The sequence below is a fragment of the Mus pahari genome, chromosome 11 (genome assembly GCF_900095145.1).
Source record: "Mus pahari chromosome 11, PAHARI_EIJ_v1.1, whole genome shotgun sequence".
Taxonomy (NCBI): Eukaryota; Metazoa; Chordata; class Mammalia; order Rodentia; family Muridae; genus Mus; species Mus pahari.
This window is the reverse complement of record NC_034600.1, coordinates 47,427,968-47,451,439: the sequence shown is the minus strand read 5'-3', so window position 1 is coordinate 47,451,439 and position 23,472 is coordinate 47,427,968.

Sequence of the window (23,472 nt, the reverse complement as noted above, 5' to 3'; positions counted from 1 at the left end):
TTATTCAACTTGCATTCAGTTCAAGACTGAAACAAAGTAAGAAAGACAATTACAACCCAGACCCTGACCTCACAGACCACATGAATCTGCCAGACAGAGATGGAAGGAACATCATGTTATTCCAAAGAGCAACCGGAAGTAAATGCCATTATAACAGCTATGTTTTGGAACGTCAGAACAGAGGTTTGATAATAGCAGGAGCAAAACTTTCAGGGTATTGACAATTTTGTTTGTTCTTAGCAGCTACGTAAAGTAGAATTCTTTGTGTTAATAGAGGAACCAGTTGTTAAGAACCATTTTAATTTATACAGTTAAAGTTGCAGGAGTTAGGAGCTTTAGTTTTATAATGAAAACATCATTTTTTTTTTCTGTTGATGATGAACAAAGACACCATCTGTATCACGTACCTTTTTTTTTTTTTTTTTTTTTTTTTTAGATTAAGATCATATCCCTCTGTTATGTATCTATCCCAGTTACCAACACCAAAACATTTCAGTGAAGGATTATCATTTGAGGTTATTCAACCTTGGAGCTCTGTTTGCTCACCTCAAGATCATCTTACCCTTGAGGTTTCTGTGCTAAGTCGGTTAGCATGAATAGGCCAATAGTTCATTGCTATACTTTAACAAACTAAGTCTAATTCATAACAAAATGTGAACTTTAAATTCAGTCTACTTCTCTGAATTTATCTAGATTTTAGTAGGAGAAGATATCCAAGGGAAACATGATTGCTTTAATTCAAACAAGTGACAGGTTTATTGTGATGGTCTAGTGGCCAATGGCTGTCATTTTGGCTTATTTGTGGAGATCACAATTTCATTTTTACTTTGAAGGATGTCTTAAAGAGGACTACAAGACCCCAACTTAAAAGGCACAGGAGAGGGCTAATAAAGTGCTTGTTAGGCAAGCCTGAGGAATTGAGTTCAATCTCCAGATTTCTTATCAAAATAAACAAGAATAAACAATGAACAAAAACATGCGGGGTGGTGTATAGGGCCCTAGCCGCAGGGCTGCTGGGGAGGCAAAAAAATGCAAAAGCTGACTGTGCTTACCAAATGCAGTCGCTGGTCTGATGTTGGGCTGTAGGAAGGCCTCAGGACACTGCTCCGGGGTGGGGAAATTGCAGTCTGAGGTCCTGGGAACAGCCGGAGCTGGCTCAGGGGTCCAGGACCATCTGGTCTCAGGCTCTCTGACACCCAGCTGCCACTGGAAGCTGCAAAGAGCTGAGAATGGAGTCGGGGGCCCACAGGCCATATCTAGCCAGGGTAGAGAGGGGGGAAAAGGGGAAAGAGTTCCGGCTAGATCCTACAAGGGTAGTCCTTGGCTTGTAGGTAGGTGGTGGCGGCAGTGGTTGGGAGCTCAGAGAAGCCATGGGAGATTAGACAACATCTCTGTAGGGCAAGAAGGCCTCCATGGCTCCCCATGGCTGACCCTGATGAAAAAAAAAGACAGTCCATGATTTTAAGGCATTTATTGTCATAGCTGAAAGTGGATGATTAAAACCATACCCTGCTTCTCAGGGTGGGCCTGAGGTTAAAGACCTTTTGCAGGGAGGAGTGTCTGGGAAGGAAAATTTATTGGCTAATTCCTCCTGGCCTTTAGGTACCTCATTAAAATGGAGACCTGTCTTGAGTCTATGTGACCACAGGTCATGTCCTCTACCTGTGGAGGGGTTTGGGGTGTTGCCCTTATGTGACTGATGGCCACAAATCTCTGGAGGGCTTAGCCTCTTGTCAGGAGCTTGGTGTCCAGGAATCAGGTGAAATAGCCACCATTTCTTTACGGTCACCGGGGTTTCTAGCCATAGCTCAACCAGGAACCAGGTTGCCTTTCATGCCCCTAGCTCCTACTGAAAGATCCTGTGTCAAAAGAAAAAAAAAAGAGAGAGAGATTGCAACTTGACAAACCAAAACACCTAGGCTTCTACAAGAACATATAAACACATACATACGGGGGGGGGGGATAAATCTCATAAATTTTACTATTAATTTCCATTCACTGGGAGATTTAAAATAAAAAAAAAAAAATCCACTCCTAAAGATAGCCCAGGGGAGAGGGAATGGTGATTCCTTACTCAAAACTTTAGCAGCCCTAACCTGAGACATCAACATTATTAATTTGTTGTTTAACTGATTTGCTGCTGCATGCACTGCAAACCTGCTTGTGATGAGCATAGACAAGAATACCCAACATGGCACTGGGTACTCTACCCTCCAAGTAACTTAGAGAAGGATGACTGATGGGAGGAAGTTTAAATGACTTCCATGGAAGGTTCTGTAATATATTTTTCACCTTAAAAGAAAAGCTAAATTAGTAAGCCAAAATATTCCAAAAAAAAAAAAAAAAAAAAAAAAGTCTTTTGATGTAAGCAGGCATCAAGATGGATAAACTAGAAGACTTCATTGCACTTCTTTGATTCAGCCATGATAGTTTTCTCCAGCAACTACTCAGTCACTCCATTCATTTCCCACTTAAAACTGTACTTAAAATAAATGCAGTGATTACAGCAGCGTCATAAAACTCATTCTCGGCCTGATATTTTCCAGGAATGTAAAACCTGAAAAAAAAAAAAATCCTGTCTGAACATCATAAAGGCTGTCAGCTTCAGCTTCACCTCTGAAGGTACCATGGCAATACCATAAATAACCGGAAGTAGCAGCTAACACCACACTGTAAACCACAGGGTATTATGTTTCTGTCATTAACAAACTAAGAAGCTAGCAGGTCATTTTCTTTAACAAGCTCATTCATATTGACCTTAGTGAAGGGTACATGAGGCACCACTTTGCCCTCTGTCTTCTGCGTGAGTCACATGGGGTGATGGAGAATGGAAAAATCTTCTTTCTGCTGTCCTCCACTTCCCTTCAGATCATTTAGTAACAAGCAGAAACATTGCCTGGAGCTTCATCTCCTTTCCTGGCTCTTTTTCTCTCCCTGGGACAGGTGCTAATGAGTAACAAGATGAGAAGGCCGGAGAGTGAGGACTGTCACCTTTCATGCAGATGATAATCAAATCCTAAACAATTATAAGTTGACATCGTAAGAGGGAGAACGTCTGCTTTCCATAATTACTTTTTCTAAAATAGAAATGGCATTTCAACCCATGATATCTAACATTTCAGGTTCAGATCCTTTGGGGAAACAAATATTTGCTGGTATTTTTGAAGTGCAGACTTATTCAAAGAGCGTCTTTTATGAAAACCTCCATCTAAACATTTTGGAAATAGCCATTCTGAAACCAGTCCATTCCCTTTTCTTTCTTTCTTTTTTTCTTTCTTTCTTTCTTTCTTTCTTTCTTTCTTTCTTTCTTTCTTTCTTTCTTTCTTTTTTCTTTTTTGACTGACTAGTATATACTTGTTTCAGTGGGATTTCTCATTAAATCATTTTGTATTACAACTTAGGTGTCAAAGTCTCAGCTTCATCTAAAGGACAACTGAGCTGCTCGGCACCAACATTAATGCTATCACATAAAGTAAACTAGTTGTCTGAATTATTACATATATATGATACATATATATATATGATACATATATATGATGCACAGAGAGAGAGAGAATGCTTCTTTTAATTTGTTATGTTTAAATCTACCTGTACCAGTCTAGGCATTAGTTCTTTTCTATAATGATTGGCTGAATACATGCAAGAAAGAAACCATCAAAAGTAAGCTTCGTGACTAATTTCTCTGAAGCTGAAAGTTATGTTTGGAGTGTTGGCCTCACTTGGCAGTAACCTCAGCCGTAAAGGCTATGTAATTTGGAGCTTCTTAATCTTGCTATTGTAATACACACGCCAAAGCCTATTGGCAAGGTTCCTAAGCTGCACCAGTGTTTGATCTGCGGAAGTCTTTGGGGGAGGGGGGAAGAATGAGCAGGCTGTTTTTGAGCACGGGAGGATGTGGAAGCAATCCTGTCTTCTCCCTTTAACTAAACCAGCATCCTCCAAGCGCTACAGTCCAGATTCATCCAGATAATGCCCACTGTCTGCTAAAACCACTAAGACAGAAAACTAAGCTGTTGTTAATCCAAACATTTACTGTTAAACATGGGAAGTTACTCTTTCTTTAGTTTCTGTCAATAAAATAGCCTGTTTGGTTATTATTTAGTGTCATGTTTGTTTATTTGTATATAATCTTCAGTCTGCACAGAGTTTATTCTTTCACTTGATTTTGCTCTTATCTTATTGTATTAAATTTATTTTTATTACTTGTATGTGCATTTGCCACCCCCAAATCTATATCATCTGCAAATATTTGCGATACATGAAAGAACCAGTCCTGCTGATCCAAAGCTACAAGATCTCCATGACCTAGGGCACCAACAGGATAACCAGGAGTCCTATTGAGGATCCCACATTGATGGTGTCACAGAAGCTGACAGCTAGAACCGGACCAATGATTCATTGCAATGAATATTTGCAAGCCAAGATTTGTGGACAGAGGGATAGACTGTGGGATGCACTGTAACATACTACAGCTTCCACAGTGAGATGCTTTTTATGCTTTTGTTGTTGTTGTGTGTGTGTGAGGTTCTTACTTTAGGTGGAGAGGCTGTAAGGGAGAGGGGCGGATTCGAAGGAATGTGGAGATACGTGTGACTGGGGTGCATGATGTCAAACTCACAAAGAATCAATGAAAGCTGTTTTTTAAAAGAATATTTTCTAATAAATCAGGATGATGGTTTTTTTTTTCTGTTTCAAAAATATATGACTTAAAAAGGAGTTTGAAGGTGAGGAAGAAAAAAATGTGTAAGTCACATGTAACATAATAGAACAATTGTAATCACAGTTTGCTCCCCCCCCCAAAGGTCTAGACAAGTTTCTCCTTCACAGGGAATGTTCTGCAGGCCTCTCAGCCACTCCAAACTCATCTGTTTGAAATACGTTCTTCACCGCCCACAATGTGCAATTCAGTGTTTGGCTGACAGATTTTTATTTATTTATTTATTTATTTATTTATTTATTTATTTATTTATTTATTTATTTTGGCATGGTATAGAGGTGGTATTAGGAGCCGATGCCTAAAAGGTATGGTTGTAACATCCTGGAAGAGGAGTGTGCTTGAAACTCTTGCATATCACAGATGCTTTAAAAGTAAAACGTGAACAGTAGATGCTTTCAAAACATAAGTCGTAGATGTGAGTCTCTATTACTTAGTCTCTCCCTATGAATATCGTTGCTCCAGAAGATATTCCAAAGACCTTCTTGTATGTGTAAGCTAAAGAAAAATATTTTGGTTAGCTTTACTCCTTGATTTTTCCACTGATAGACGCAAATTTCGTTCATTTCCGATTATTGGGAGTTAGATGTTACTTTGTAAATTTAAAGAAAAATGGCCTACAGTATCTTTAACACCAATCAGCCAATAAGTTATTTGGTTGCCTTGGCTTTACACGCAGGTGACATTGTCAACGGGGAAGTGAATTGGTATTGATGTCACACCAGTGGCTGAGCAGATGTGCACCCATGTATAATTTACCAAGCTCATTTCAGGGTTTCTACATGTGATCATCTGCTTGCTTTCTAGCTTGTATGTGTCGTTGCTAAAAGGAGCTCGAATTTAGGTATAAAGCAGTTCAATCTGAACGTAAACCACTGGGTCTCTGTTAGCTGATATGCTCTCTAATTCTTCACCTAACAATGGTATTATTTGCCTGACTGCACTCAGGTGTCAAGTTATGACCCTGCACAGATAAAATGATATGGGTTTTGGCCTTGTTCATTTGCAGGTGAGATCACACTGTCTACTAAATAGCTTCATCAATAAGCTTAGAGGAAAAAAAGAAAAATATTTGAGAAACGTATAGATTTCACAGAAAGTTTTTCCTTGAGCTGCAACATGCTTTTCAATTGCAAAGGACGGTGTGACTACTTCCAAAAACCAGGACGGAAATTCATTTTCCTGTGTGCTTTTTAAATTGATCTCCATTTCCTAAAATATACACCAAATACATTCTTGAGACTGGGCAATGATCCTAAACAGTATCCAGTTCTAACTTAATGACACAAGATACTCCGTCTCCCATCTGATTCACATTAGCTGGCTTTGTAGACCTAGGTTGCTTCTGTGGGCTTGATTTATTTATTTGGGGGTAGTGGGAAAATTATATGCACGTCTAAGTTTCTGGTAGAGCTTTGTAAAGCATTCTTTCTAAAGATTGTTAAAATAGCATAATCTATCCTTTCTTTAGGATTTAGATAGATGTTGAATGTTGTTTAAGCTAAAAATAAATACTATTGATACATGAATCCAACTTTACGTTGAGTAATATTTTAAGGAATGTGTACATATCATTCAAGTTATGCACTGCATTCCAAAAATAAAATGTTGTTAATAATACAAACTCATTTTCAGTAATCACTTAAATTCAACTTGTGTTCTACTAGAGATGTTTCCAATACTCAAGAAAAGAGTTCAAAAATGTGTAATCCATGCACCTAATATACAAACAATTATGAGTATAGCATTTGATATTTACTTGAGCATATGGAATTATTTGACTTTTGGATGAAACAGACAGATTTGAATCTCAATTCCTGGCCAGGGACATGATTCATCAATAAAAGAGCTTGCCACACAAGTCCCCAGGAAATAAACGAGGGATAGGTAAATGTGGAAAGGACTGCAGACAGTCTTACTGTTCTCTGCAACCATCACTGCCAACGATGGATGAGAGAATCTTTAATGAAAATGACCATTCACATCATCTTACTCACCGAAACAGGAACTACTGAGAAGGAACAATGCGGATAGAGGTTCCTCAGTGGAACAACATTGAGTCATGATGCATTTAAGAACCAGATAACCTGATACCATAGCAACCAATAACTTGATACCATAGCACAATACAGTTGTTTTAAGGATTTGAAACCAAAGGAAAGGAGGACTCACTAACGTAACATAAATTACTATCAGAGTATGACTCAGTGGTTAAGAGAACTGATTGCTCTCCTGAAGGTCCTGAGTTCAAATCCCAGCAACCACATGGTAGTTCACAACCATCTGTAATGAGATCTAATGCCCTCTTCTGGGGTATCTGAAGACAGCTACAGTGTACTTACATATAATAAATAAATCTTTTTTTAATATTCTATATAATATTATAAAAAGAAAACAGCTTCACTTAAAATACTGATTTATGACTTTCTGAACTTAGAATTTTGCCTACCACATAAATAAAGCTGACAACAATGTAAAATGTTACTCAAAATACGAATCAAAATGTATTCACCTTAAGATTTAGTCATCTTCAGCAGCAGGTAAGAGACACACACAAAGAGTCCCACAACCATTTGGTATTCAGAGAACAAGATACTATGGGGTGCTCAGTGCTAAATACGACATCCATAGCATACCCTTTCACCCACCCTGTGACTCAGCCGCATCACACAAAGGGAAAGGGAAAAATTGTAGGTGTGAGAGATAGTGGGCAACTAGAGTGAAACTGGGTTTTTCAGACATGGCAGGGCCTTTCCACACATGAGCTGAGACCCTGTGAGTGCTCTGCACAAGCTCAAACCAGACAAAAACCCAGGATGGCTAGAGAAGTGCCACCCCTCATTGGCAATCGATGCCTACTAGGGAAGAGAAAGTCAAGTTACTTGAGTTAGAGTTCCCTGAGAAACCATGCTCCAGTAGGCTGTCATGCACCCTTGCACATACCACACTGAGTGGAGTCAGTAAGGGGAAAAAATAATCCATGAGTTTGGGAAGAAAAAAAGTAGGTAATTGTCTTAGGTGTTTATTGCTGTAATAAAACACTACAACCAAAAGAAACTTGGGAAGGAAAGGGTTAGTTAAGCCTATAGTTGTCATCTATTATGAACAGGAAAGCAACTCTGCAGAAACCTGGAGGCAGAAACTCAAGCAAAGACCATGGAAGAACACTACTTACCGGCTTGCTTACTCAGCGTGCCTTCTCACACAACCTAGGATGACCACCTAAAACAGGGTTTGCACTACCAAAAGTGGGCTGGGCTATCTTACTTCAATCATTAACTAGGGAAATGCCCAACAAATCAGTTATAGGTCAATTGTATAGAACCACTTTCTCAACAGAGAATCCCTCTTACCAAGATAATAGCTTATGTCAAGTTGACATCAACTCATCAACAAAGGGGATATAGAAGAAACCGGAGGGGAGGGAAAAGGAAGTGGGTGTGACTAAAATATATTATATAGATAGAGATAGATGGAGATAGAGATAGATAGATAAATATAGATAAACAGAGAGGTATAGACATATAGAGATAGATGTAGATATATAGGTAGACAGATGATGAGAGAGAGAGAGAGAGAGAGAGAGAGAGAGAGAGATGTATAAGATTCTCAAACAATAAAAAAGATTCAATAACAGCATAGCAGGTGTTTACTTGTTTTCATCATCTATCTGGTACATTTTCACAAATTTAACAAACTCTAGTACAACCTATTTTAACACTATAGTTAGATAATATTCGGGTGCTTCCTGTAAACATCTAATGAAGTTAGAAAAAACTGGGGAAAGAGAACCGGTGATCTATCATCTGAAACTAAAAACTAATGAGCAAAGTAAAATAATGTCTTTGAAAAATAAAGATTAGAAGATTTCTAGAAAAATGAGGAGAAGAAAAGTCTAAATTTGATAAAGGACTTCAAGTGTGCATAATTTGCCCCCACCTCAAACTTAAAGCATATTAAACTATATTTTAAAACAAAGTCCCCGAGGGTTTTCCCACCGCATTAGAAATAAAAGTTTTATTGTAATTTATTAAAATACTATAGTGAACAAGTTTATTTTAGTGATGTGTACTGATCAACATTTTAACCACTACATCCAAGTATGTGCATGTTAAGTAGTATCAATAAAAATGAACAATTACTAGTTCTCTGGAATTAATATGTATAACAACTAGCACTTATTAAGCGCTTGTTATGTATACACTTAAAACTTTATACACTTATAGAGAATGATTTGGGGTATTATTGAATAAGTATAGCTTGGAATATTAAGCTATAAACTATGGTCTGAGGAAATCTTGGAGAAGTTTATGTATTTATTTTATTCATTTATCTGTATATGTGGTACTTGGCTGCCACAGGCCGCTTGTGGGGAGCAGAGGACAGACTGGACTCTCTTGGGAGCCAGTTCTCTCTTGCCACCTACTGGTATCCGTGATTGAATGATTGAACAGTCAGGCCTGTATAAAATGCCTCTGCCTGCTGAGCTATCTTGCCAGGCTTTGGGAAAGATTTCTCAACAAAGGAACCAAGTAGAGAAAAACGATGAATTCCCAAATTATGCTAAAGCAAATCACTACAGATTTTTGTTTTAAGAAATAAAGTCCAGCTTCGCACTCCCTTCCCCTAGTTCAGTTTGCATGGTCACATTCACTTGTCACTCAGCTTCCTGGGCTTTTTTTTTTTTTTCGCCTGTAAGAAATAATTCAATGTTCATAAAGCTATTGTATGTAAAATATAATGCAATACATTTACATAACCAGAAAATTAAATAGCTCAATAACCACATGTATTATTAGAACCATTGTATGAATCATGAATTTCTAGTATAAGAAGACAAAGAAAAATGTAAATGTATTATGTATAATTTGGGACATATCCCTTCTCTATTGAAGTGAGTGTTTTTTGTTGAAACTAATCATTTAGAACATATTATAATTGCTTTCTCAGTTAGCTTGTATTTAATACTGCAATAACCTAGACACTTCATTTTGTCTTTGACTTAAGTTAGGATTTTTTTTTAAATCCTTTTTCTTTCTTTCTTTCTTTCTTTCTTTCTTTCTTTCTTTTTTTCTATTTATTAATTTTTTTTTATACACAAATGTTGCATCCTCTCCCGGTCTCCCCTCCCCCAAGAAGTACATAATATAAGAATTAACACTGGAAATGAATTTGAAAAGCAGAAATGGGGAGAATAAAACAAATTAAAAAAACATGCTACTTCCACAGCTTTTAATAGAAATAATTTTAAAGAAACTGAAATAACAAAAGATTACACAAATCTGTTGTTGGAGTGTTAATAAACTTTGGATTTGCCTAGTTGAAATGTCTCTCCTATTTAAAAAAAAAAAAAAAAAAAAGCCAGAAAGCAGGTAGGGAAGGCACATTTAGCAGCCTTGAATTTTTCAGGGACGAGTTTGATGTCTAGTCTTAGAGGCATTGAGGAGCAGAAAGCTGAAACTGAAATATCAAAGGGGAAAGGCCTCCAGAAAGAGAGGACCAGAGAAGTGACAGAAAGGAAGCTCAAAGATTCTTTACCAAAGAAGCTGACGAAAGGAAAAGATCTATGGCAGCCTCATAGCAGGGACCGTCCACTGTGACACAGGCCAGCACCAAGGAATCACATGTGATCCTTCTTACCATGGAAGAGACGGTGGCAGAACGAAAACAGTCAGTGGCAGAGACAGGGAAAGCCCAAGTTTGGAGCAGGAAGTGCAAACCATGTTTGTGTTAAGCATTAAGAAGAGCATCTAACCTGAACAAATAAGCAGTCTTGAAAACGCAATTGAGACAGCGTAGGCATAGTGTCATTGTGCACCATGTAAAGATTATCCTTGTGTTATTCTGAAGATGATTTCTCTGCGCCCCCCCCCCGCCATGTCTGGTTGTAATCTAGACAAGCATTGTAGTATTTACTCTATCTCCTGAGTCAACGTTGTGTAAACATTGCTCCCACTTATTCTCTGAATTGTCAGTAAAAGCAGATCAGCCAATGGCTGGGCAGAGGAGAGAATAGGGCTGGACTTCTGGTCCCAGCAAGGGGAGGGGTAGAGAGGGGGGGAAAGAGGATTCACCAAGGAAATGGTGGAGGAAACACCATGGGAACACACCTGGAGCAGAGAGAGCCAATTCAATATTAAAATGCAAGTAACTCCGGGATTTTAGCCGGAAGGTAGCCAGATTGGTTTAGAGGGTTAAAAATAGATTGATACTGCTCAGCTATTGTGCCTTAAAGCCTGATTAAATATATCTTACAGTTTCTGTCTCGTTTATTTGGGATCTGGCTGGGACAGAGAAAAGATCATCAGTTAATCACCCGTACAGAGCTATACTGCTTTTTAAATTGTTTGCTATCTGTATTAATGTGGGGGAAGGAAAGGGGACTCCGCTTGGTACTTGTATAGAGATCGGGGGACAAGCTTCTTCGAGAGTTGGTTCTCTCCTTCTATCATGTGGGTCACCGGCATCAAACTGCTCTACAAACTAACATTATCAAATAACAGTATCTGTCACCTCCTGAGCCATCTTTCTCTCCAGTTCTAGTAGTATCGAACTCATAAAAGCTTTAATACTTCTCAATATATGTCTAAATATAAGGCAATCACAAAAACAGAATGATTTCCTTTTTCAAAATCATTTCATTATTTTTTAATATGTAAATATCTAGACTATGGATGAAGTGGGTTAATATTGGTTTTATTATACTTACAAACTAGCTCAAACTCTTAAACAATAGCAAGTGATCCTTGAAAATTTTATATAACCTTGTTTAAACAATTGTGTGCAATTCTTGGATTTTTCCTACAGTCGCTGTCTTCTGGCCTTTCCATGGTATCTCCTGAACTATAGATATTCCTCTTAAGAAATAAAAATTGGAAGATCTAGAAGAAAGTATGGCGGGAATAAAGGGGAATTATAGTAAATTTCAACACCAAGAGTCAATTAAAAGAATTTCATTGAAATTTTGGAACAGAACTTACTGCTGAAGAATGTTTTACATTTGCTAAGAGTGAACAACAGTCAGCTCTAATACGGTCATGAAAATGAGGAAATTGTAAAAAGTTTAAATCGTTACCTTCTACTTTTGTGGAATAAGGGCAGTCAGTCAGTGTCTTTGATCTAAAAACCAAAATGCTACGAACTAACATCTCTTAAGCTCCCCAGAAGCAAATATTAAGCATCTGTCTCAGCAAAACATTACTCATGTGAAAAGAATTGAGAAAAGGAGACCACTGGGTCATATGAGAGTTCATACATAAACATTTTGTTTTTAAATGATGTCCATTTGTAAAAATTAAATTTAAACTGTATTAAAAATACATGTGTTTACTAGATTATTCTGACATGTATACAGAGTTGTGGAAACTCTCTGAAAAACAGGAAGGGAGCTCATGTTTCCTCAAATCCCAAAGGCTTTACAGCTTTATAGTATGCTTTGAAATTTGGGAGGGCATGGATTCTCAGTTTCCTCTCCAAGAAACTTTAATAATTTCAACTAGCTTTGTGATTTTCTATAAATTCCTCAATCATCTATTAAACATAACATATCCCAAACATCAAAATGAAATTTATTGCAATTACATTGAAAATAGAATTGTATAAAGGAATATGCTCACATTTTGAATACTGACAGTCCTGATTTTTAAAAATTTTTGAATTTGAATGCCCAATGGTAGAAATGTATGGTTTTCTCATGTTTATCAAATTAATTGATGCAATGTATATTGTGTCTGATTTTAATTTCATCTCAACTGGCATGAATAAAATTTATTTTTGTACATTGATGTTCTGAGCATAAATAAAACTAAACTTGTCAAGTGTGATTGCTAATGTATGCCTATCATCTTTGAGATTCATATGTAGACCACAGTACCATTGCTTTTGTGTAGGGTTTTTGTTCTGTTGTGTTTTGTTTTGGTAAAAGCAGTGTTAGGGACAGCAAGGACAAGATTATCTCTCCTGAATATGTTCTCAAAGACTAAGTTCTATTTTTTTCATAGCTTTTAAAAAGCCATTTCCTGTACTGATTCCACTATAATTCGTCATATCTTTTCCAAATCTATGAGGGCTTTGAAGGTCACTTCCTCTTTCTACTGACAATTTGAAGAAACCCAAGGATGAGTTAAATGCTTTAAGCACCATGAAAGTGAGCCTGTATCTCAGAAACAAGCGGAAGCTGAAAAGAAGCAGCGTCCATCCCTCTGGGTAATCTATCTCCATCTTGGTACCAGAGCTTCCCTCAGACTAAATTCTTTTCCAGTCTTCATGGAAGAGAAGTCCTATATGCTCTGGTGTTGTCTTTCCTTTTTACATCAGCTGCTCAAGGAAACACCAGGCACTTCGAATTCCAGGTCCAAATATTTTTATTAAGTCTGCTCATTGACAATTTCACGGGTTTATAAATGTATTCTGATCACTCACGCCTCACATACTCTTCTTGCCTTGCTCCCCGCACTGTTCATCCCATTTGTTTTTCTATGAATCTCTTTGCACATCTGTCTTTTGGGTTTGTTTTATGACCTACTGAGTTTAGCTGAGGCTGTCTCTTCATGGATATGCAACTATATACTGGATCCAGGTAGGTGCTACATCCACTCCAGTAGCGACTCTCACGTGACAGACCCAGAAACCTGGACGCAGTTCTGAGGTGAAAAGTTCACAGAAACTTAGTCTCCTGGAACTGTGGCATCCCATATAACGAATGCTCCAAACTTGTCCTTGCGAATGGATCTGTGTGCTTTCCCTCAGTATTGTTTTATTATAGGTGTCTCCAAGCAATAACTTGCCAAATACCTAAGCAAAATCGACCTCTGCTTCCTGGCCTTCACCAATGCCCTAGATAGTCCTTGAGCCAACCCTAGGCTTGGAATTCAGTTCAGTGACATTCAGAATTGCCTCTAGTATTGTAAGAGAGATAGTAAAAGAAATCAGTCATTAATATTGACTACATAGAGTTAGAAATCTCAGGGCAAGCTTAGCAAAGTAAGTTTAGAATTCTTATTATAGTTATATATGGTAGATTACATTACTTATTAGTAGAAAGTCCCCACACACACACTATCACTTAGAATAAAAGCCAAGTTGCTCCCATATACAGGTATTTACAGTGGTTTAGGAAGTAGATCATCAGCCTGTGATTTGAGGAGGAACTAGAATATTGCATTATTCATGAGAAGGTTAGCTAGAGCGGAACTCCTTAATTAGAACCATGACTTGGGTGTGAAAGCCCTTGCCCCAGGAGTGTAAAGACCTCACACCTGGCTTCTAAGACTGTAGCTGACCTTAGATAGAGCTGACTTTGTCTCAGTTGTTTTATTGCCCAGTTCCTGCCAGTCTTTATGTTTACATTCCTCTGTTTTGTGTAAGAGCCATTAAGCATCAGGTAACCTCATTGTACCTTGCCAATGTGTCACCTAACTTCCCTATTTTTTTTCTGTATTAAAAGTTTGATGCTCGATTTGACAAATTACATTCAGATACAGCATACTCCCCTGTGCTCGTGTTGCCAACTCCTACCCACCTGTCTGGAACCCTGAGTCCTCCCACGGATTGAAGGAGCCGACTGAGGCCGGTCTGCATCAAGTAGGATGGATCATTTATAGGCACAAAGCTGGTTTCCAGGGTCTGTCAGTAGCTAATAGCTCATCAGTAAGAAATGGGGTCTCATCTACGACTGGCAGTCCAGTTATTTAAAGGAAAAATTATAATATTCAGGTTTAGATATGTGCTTCAGAATGACACAGATTAATCTAGCTAAAAATCATAAACAATGCTTGACTCCATTTTAGATCAATATAGACCAATCACCTGCAGCCAAAAGATCACACCACCGGCAACTGACCAATGCCCTCCACAGTTTTCTAAATCCACCGACGTTCTCTCAAATCTCAAATACCAGGTAACTCTGAATGCATTGCATATCCATTTTTTTTTAAATTTTTTTTATTATTATTTTCTTTATTTACATTTCAAATGCTATCCCGGAAGTTCCCTATACCCCCCTCCCCGCCCCTGCTCCCCTACCCACCCACTCCCATTACTTGGCCCAGGCCTTATTTTTAAAGTGTGTAACTTGAATGCAAATCTCTTCTCAGGTTTAACATACCATCCTCTAATTTTTGAGATGACATTTACAGTTCAACAGCATTGCTGGTAAGCAATTACAAAGTACCTGCTTTTATTGAGATGTTTGTCCTCTGCTGCTTAGAGAATATTAATTTAAGTCTCATATTTCTTGATCAGTCCCATTTACAAAGATAGAATCTTTTAGTAAGCCACATAAAACTAGGTTACGTAGCAACTCTGTGACTATAATGCCTTTGAACTCAAAAGAAATGCCATTTCAGGAAAAGCAAGGACAGGAAAAATTTTATCTCATGACAAGTCTGAATACGACAACCACTGTCAGTCTGCCTATAACCGTTTTAGTCTAAAGCCAAACACCTGCATTCATGATGTCAACAAAATGACTCAAATGTTCTTCTTCCCCTATAAGGGAAGAGCTTTTTATTCTCAGAGATATCCTCAGTGTCTTACTTTCTCTCCCATCCCCCCACACTCATGCACTTATTGTTCAATTCCTTGTACCCCTTGCCTTTGTGGTTCACACTCTCTAGATAGCTTAGACTAGATAGCTTAGACTCTGACACAAACACACAAAGGAAGTGACTCACTAGGAAGGTACACGCTGCTAGCATAGGACTATAGAAACTGCGTTGGGAACAGGGGAGAAATGAGGGCAATTTTGAAAAGTTCCATCAACAGTACAATCACTTTGACTCTGTCATTCTCAGAGCTCTGCAGAATCAATTTGCAGCAAGAGGGAGTGTTGATTAAAGGCTACGCAGGGAAAAATTCTGACGAACAAATAAAATATTTCCTTCAGCCTGAGGATGGCCTTCCAGAGAGTCCCACAGATTGAGTGTAGAGAGGGCAAGAGGATACAAGGATTTAAAAGTAGGACAAAAGTGAGCTAAAAAAAAAATCAAGCCTTTCGTAATAAAAATGAATGGCCTTTCCTATGCAAGTAATCCAGTGTTCAGGGTCTATTTATCCCTGCATCTTCCAAGACAACGGGGAAAATAAAGAAGCATGCAAATTCCCCTTAGTGTCCTAGGAAAGGAGAAAGACTTAGACAATTGCAACTATGTAAATGTCAACAAGTTCCTGAAAGTTTCAGATGAAATTTTTTTTAAGATTTATTTATTATATGTAAGTACACTGTAGCTGTCTTCAGACACACCAGAAAAGGGCATCAGATCCCATTACAGATGGTTGTGAGCCACCATATGGTTGCTGAGATTTGAACTCAGGACCTTTGGATGAGTAGTCAGTGCTCTTAACCACCGAGCCATCTTTCCATCCCCCTCAGATAGAAATTTTAAAAATATAAAAAAATAAACACTAAAAATGTAATGGAGTCTGGATACGATTTACTGGTAGGTTCATGGTAAACACCAAACAGAAACCTGTGCCAGTCTTAATTAATTGTGTGGATCAATTCAACACATTGCAAATTCCTCACATGGGGCATCAATGTGTGTGAGTTAAACACATTTTAAGATTCCTCTCAGGAAGCACAGGACTGTATTTGGTTTGGATGCATGATAAGCTCAGCGTCACCAGTAAGCACTTACGTCTTGGAGTCACTTAGCTAAGCACAAGTCCAGAAGGCCTTCTCTCTCCCTATGTCTTCATCCTCTTCGATCTGTTGTACAAATCAGCATCTCCCTGAAGGTTTTCTTGTGAATTATCCCTGTGTCAGTGTATGTCCCTGTGTGTGTGTGTGTGTGTGTGTGTGTGTGTGTGTGTGTGTGTGTGTGTGTGTATGTTGTGTGGGAATGTGTCTGTTTGTCCCTAACAAAGGACACTGCTCTGTGTTTATTGAACAGCACAGAAGCATCACACAGGAGGAAAAAAACCAATGGATACTTTACCAAAACCTTAAACAGAGCTTTATATAAGGGATTAAATAGATGGCACCAACTGACCCCCAACTGACACAGATGACAAACATCATCGATTATCAATCAATATCTCTGTTTTCTTTCAACCTTGGTGGGTGTTCATTTTAAAAACTGTTTGCAGCCTGAATTTTCTGTTTACAATTAAATGATTCCTCATAACATATGTACAAATATGTCTGTGTTGCTCTTGTGTCAGGGGCATGGAAGATATGACTGAAGATTAAAGATATGCATGAACTTAGGTTATGAACGTTGATTACATGGGAAACTCAAGTCAAGCAGGGTGGGTGGCTACTTTGTTCTCTTAAAGGCAGGTTAGGCAACCAGACTAAATCCTCGGTGACCTGAAAGGGTATTAGTAACTCTTAAGACCAGGCCCAACCGCTAAAACCATCCAGTGGAAAAAAGACAGCATTTTCAGCAAATGGTGCTGGCACAACTGGCGGCTATCATGTAGAAGAATGAGAATCGATCCATTCTTATCTCCTTGTACAAAGCTCAAGTCTAAGTGGATCAAAGACCTCCGCATAAAACCAGAGACACTGAAATTGATAGAGGAGAAAGTGGGGAAAAGCCTCAAAGATATGGGCACAGGGAAAAAATTTCTCAACAGAACACCAATGGCTTGTGCTGTAAAATCAAGAATTGACAAATGGGACCTCATAAAATTGCAAAGCTTCTGTAAGGCAAAAGACACTGTCAACAAGACAAAAAGGCCACCAACAGATTGGGAAAGGATTTTTACCAATCCTAAATCTGATAGAAGACTAATATCCCTGCTTGTGGACGTTGTACATCGTGGTGCGCACTAGGCTCCGCACCACGATGTACAACGTCCACAAGCAGGGGACCTCATAAAATTGCAAAGCTTCTGTAAGGCAAAAGACACTGTCAACAAGACAAAAAGGCCACCAACAGATTGGGAAAGGATTTTTACCAATCCTAAATCTGATAGAAGACTAATATCCAATATATAGAAAGAGCTCAGGAAGCTGGACTCCAGAAATTCAAATAACCCCATTAAAAATGGGGTACAGAGCTAAACAAAGAATTCTCAACTAAGGAATATCGAATGGCTGAGAAACACCTGAAAAAATGTTCAACATCCTTAGTCATCAGGGAAATGCAAATCAAAACAACCCTGAGATTCCATCTCACACCAGTCTGAATGGCTAAGATTAAAAATTCAGGTGACAGCAGATGCTGGCTGGCGAGGATGTGGAGAAAGCGGAAACCTCCTCCATTGCTGGTGGGATTGCAAGCTTGTACAACCACTCTGGAAATCAGTCTGGCGGTTCCTCAGAAAACTGGACATAGTACTACCGGAGGACCCAGCAATACCTCTTCTGGGCATATACCCAGAAGATCTTCCAACTGGTAATAAGGACACATGCTCCACTATGTTCATAGCAGCTTTATTTATAATAGCCAGAAGCTGGAANGAACCCAGATGTCCCTCAATAGAGGAATGGATACAGAAACTGTGGTACATTTACACAATGGAGTACTACTCAGCTATTAAAAACAATGAATTTATGAAATTCTTGGGCAAATGGATGTATCTGGAGGATATCATCCTTAGTGAGGTAACCAAACCCAATCACAAAAGAAGTCACTAGATATGCACTCACTGATAAGCGGATATTAGCCCAGAAACTTAGAATACCCGATACATTATGCAAAACACAAGAAAACCAAGAAGGATGACCATTGTGTGGATACTTCGTTCCTCCTTAGGATAAGGAATAAAATGCTCATGAAAAGATATAGGTACAGAGACAAAATTTAGAGCTAAGATGAAAGGATGGACTATCCAGAGACTACCCCATCCGGGAATCCATCCTATCATCAGCCACCAAACCAAGATACTAATGCACATGCCAGTAAGATTCTGCTGAAGGGACCCTGATATAGCGGCCTCTTGTGAGGCTATGCCAGTGCCTGGCAAACATTGAAGTGGATGCTCACAGCCAGCTATTGGATGGAACACAGGGTCCCCAATGGAGGAGCTAGAGAAAGTACCCAAGGAGCTGAAGGGGGCTGCAACCCTGTAGGTGGAACAACAATATGAACTAACCAGTACCCCCTGAGCTTGTGTCTCTAGCTGCATATGTAGCAGATAATGGCCGATTAAGAGAGGCCCCTTGGTCTTGCAAACTTTATATGACCCAGCACAAGGGAAGGCCTGGGCCAAGTAGTGGGAGTGGGTGGGGGGGGGGGGGGGTGTAATAGGGAACTTTAGGGATAGCAGGGGGGGGGGGGGGGGTGTAATAGGGAACTTTAGGGATAGCATTTGAAATGTAAATGAAGAAAATAATAATAATAAAAAAAAGACCAGGCCCAACCAAAGTTCCAGTTTCTTAAGATATAAGAAACATTTTCATAATATTCTGTCACCACAAGAAGGTAAAAACAGTCAGGGGAGATGACTCAGTGGTTAGGGTTGCTTGCTGCTCTTCTAGAGGGCCCAGGTTTGGCTCCCAGCATCCATGGTGGGCAGTGCACTACTGCTTAGACCATCATCTCCAGCACACCTGATGCCTCAGGTCTGCTAGGACACCACCATTCACATACACATACTCGAAAGCACACAGACAAATAATTCCAAAGTATTACAAATAAATTTTTTAAAAAGGTTGAAATACTTTGATTTTTTATTATTTAGATGATTATTTAGAATTTATTTTTCAATTTATGTATTTTTCGTGTGTTTTTGATAGTGGAGCATGTGGACCAGGACATTCATGCAGAGATCACATGATGCTTTAGTAAACGCAAGTCTCTCCTTCCACCTTTCTGTGAGTCCTGGCGATGGAACACCAGTCATCAGGCTTGGGCAGGAAGTTCTTTGCCTGCTAAGCCATCCAGTTTTCAGTGTAAAGTAGGATTGTCTTGATTTTCCTGTAATGTTTTTCTGTCCTATGTTCATACTGGTGCTGGATAAAACTTTAGAATAATGAGCAAAGTAGAGGGACAAGTCATCCTATATTCTTGTTTATAAAATTGTCTGGAAGTTAGAAATACGAAGTAAAATGTCTTGCATGGTGACAAATGGACTATGGAGTGAGGCTTCCATGCTGAGGTCACCTTTCACATGCAAGCATCAATTGAGGACAGGAACTTAACACTGGGGGGATGTTCTCTCACATAGTGGTTGTAACACCTAGAGGCCACAGCAGAGGTCACTGCCTGTTTAATACTATGAGCTGCATTCCTATATCTGACCCAGTGAGATTAAGTGATCTTTAGCTGATCTTCAAATTTGTGCTTTTTAGACATCCTCTCTTTTGTAATTTGTGGTTGCCATTTGATATAATGAATATTCCCAGATTCTTATCAATGCTGAATATTGTAAAGGGAGATGATTCATGTGTGGCATTAACAAGCGAGTAAATACTGCAAAGCACAGAATATTCTGAGCTTATATAATGGTGCTAGGAAAGTCTGTATTTTTGAAAAATAAATTAATCTGATTTTTAGCAGCAAGTCCAGACCACATTAGGAGCTATTTTCTGGCATATCAATATAGGACAAAGTTGAAATGGCAAGACTATCAAGAGATAGAAATGCCATTATGAAGATGGTTTTTTATATATTTTGTGTTACAACATAGGATGCGAGTTTAAGTGAAATAGAGAGACAGGGAACGAGGAGGAAGGGTAAGAGGTTGAAAAGGAGAGAAAGAATGAGAGAGAAAGGAAAGAAATTACATGAAGAAAAAGTCAACCTAAAAGACTAATGAGTGTTTGCCACAGACTGGCCTCACTTTGGCTCCCTGATCTGTGGGGAACGGGTCTCTTGGTTGCAGGTGAGCGAGGATTCGGCGGATGAGTGACAGTCCACATGAGAGAGGGTGTAAAACTGAATGTATTGATCAAAATGAGCATCACATCTTTAATACAGAACAAACAAGAAAAGCGGGGCAGGATACATCCGCAGTTACAACGACACAAGACAAAGGACAAAAGACCAGGAGGTGGGACCAGGCCGCTTGAGGAGGAAGCCAGGTGCAAGGCTAGTCAATAGTTAAACCCCACTGTCAGGGTTCCCCTCGATTATGTTGTTCCTTTGGGCCTAGCAGAAAAACCTGTTTTGGGGTTTCTGCTCTGGCAGATCACATAAATAATGCAATACCACACACACACACACACACACACACACACACACACACACACACACACACACCTATTTCCTAGGCCTTGGTAGACACTTGCACAGGTGTACTGCTCTAAGCTTTGCCCTGGGCTTGGCTCTGTTCTTTGTGATGCTTAATCGGTTTNACCAGTCTTTACTAGAAGTGAATTAGAATGTTAATGAACAGGTAATTCCAAGCTCCTGGCTTTAAGGAATTATCAGGACTTTGGAACACTGGCTTTAAGGGAATTTCACCTATGTTAAAAGTTTAATCTTTAAAGACATTAATAATATTGCATACTAGCATGCGGATAGGGTTCGTGTATATAGATTATTGAAAAATGCCAGGAATCTAGGACGCTGAATCTCCTTGAGATTCTTTTCCTCAGGACTCGGTCCAGGTTTTCAGACCTGTTGTGAATCACCACTAGAGTGGGCGTGGCAAGTGTTGACCCAAGTTAACCAACCACAGCACAAAGCTCTTACCTGAGTTAACAAATCTCAACTTAAATACTTCAAAAAACTTAACTATGGTTATATAAAGAACTTTAGAGAAATAATTCTTAAACACAATATTCATTATTAAATACTCTATTTTCCATGATTCTGACATTAAAAAACAATGTTTTATAGAAATAATGAAGTGTTCTTTTGATTACATACTAGTATATCAGGAAACCAGAAAAGTAGTAATAAATACGTTTGTACTAACTCATTATATAACACTTATTAAATGAGGCTTTTAAAGAAATTTATGATTATCATTTCCCTAAAGGAATGAAAGAAACTTCAACTAAAATGATCTATAAGGATAGTCTCTCAACTTCTCCACTTCTTGCTGGAATAAATTTCACTAAATATTTATTTTAAAAGATCAATCATTTAAGAAAGATCAGGATGTTCCTTTTAAACTTTCAATCATGTCCAGTTTAAAAGATCAATCCTTACTAAATAATAATAGTCATAGTAATAGGCTCCTCTCTGACTACAGAACAAGTTCAATGCCGTGGCACAGGGCATCTGGGGACAACAGACATATTATATGTAAGAATATCACTGAGCTCAAATGGCATTCTCTCAAGGGTGACGAAAGAATTCAGAGAGGAAATACGATTCCTGCTGTTAAAACAAACTGTGCCCATAAAAGAATACAGTATGCCTTCTGCATCCCAACTCATACAATGCCCCCAAGGGAAGAATGTTCATCTCATTGAGCACACGTTGCTGTGAATTACCAATATGAATTATATGAGTTTGGTGGGGGCCATGGGATGTGGGACTCCTAGCTAACTTGACCTAAGGAATCCACAAACAGGAAGTAGTATACATGCAAATAATCTACTGTTTACAAAGTACTACTTTTAGTTTTCACTTATAATAGTCTATGAGATTTTTTCAAAAATCAAACCAATGTGCCTTTGGAAAGAAAATAAACCTTTGCTTGGAGAAGAGGCAGTAAAAAGATAAATGGCAAGTCCTACTGTGCATGTGAAAACAGCAGGATATCCTGGGTACACACTTGTTCAGTATTATCCAGTTTTTTAAATAAATGTCTTTAGTTGCTTTCACATCATTTTGAATTATCCAGATAGTAAAATTTGATATTAGTATGGATAGAACACAGGTTAATGGAAGAAATTTGGGGATGGATAGAAAAAAAAGTAGTTGCTTTCACAGTTTGTAATGTTTCTGAAATTTATTTTAAAATCTACTTACAAAAAGGAATACGTGCTCCAGAGAAAGAAGTAACCCAAAGGACCTCATTCCTAATTTGGCAGTCAGTATCTAGTTCAAGGTGGCTAAAGCAATGAGGTGGTTTGAATATGATTGGCCCATGAGAAGTGGCACTATTGGAAGGGGTAGGCCTGTTGGAATAGGTGTAGCTTTGTTGTTGGAAGTATAATATCACTGGAGGAGTGGGCTTTGAAGTCCTATGCTTAAGCTCTACCCAGGGCAGAAGAAAGAGTCTTGTCCTGGATGCCTTCAGATTGCCTTGACCCCTTCTCCAGAACCACATCTGCCTGGATGCTGCCATGCTGCATGCCATGATGTAAATGGACTAAGCTTCTGAAACTGTAAGCCATCCCTAGTTAAATATTTCTACTTATAAGAGTAGCCTTGGCCATGATGTCTCTTTACAGCAATAAAAACCTAAGACCGAAGTTGGAACCAGATACTGGAATATTGTGCTAGATCTGACCATACTTTTATTTGGAGAAATATGGATTTTAGAACTTTGGATTTGGAAAGCAATAAAATGCTTTCAATGCATTTGAATTGATCATCCTAGTATTTGATTGCATTTGATCATCCTAGGAGGAATATGGAAGACATTGGTGATGAGGGCGATTTGAGCTGTGGGAGCCTGGCTTAAGAGGTGTCAGAGGAGAGGAATTTTAGTATGTTACCTGGAGAGTATTCTAATTATGTTTTGGTGAACAAAGTGACTACTTTTTGCCTTTGTCATTGGCGTCTTCCTGAGGATAAGGTAAGGAGATTCAAAATGGTTGCACTGAGGAGGTCACAAAAGAGTTTTGATCAAACAGAGCAAGCTTAGAAATGAAAATTACAAAAGGTGTGGTTCAAGTATTAAAGGGGAAGCAGAAAGTGCAATGGAGTGAAATGTTGTGTTCTAGGATAAAATGGGATTAAGGGAGT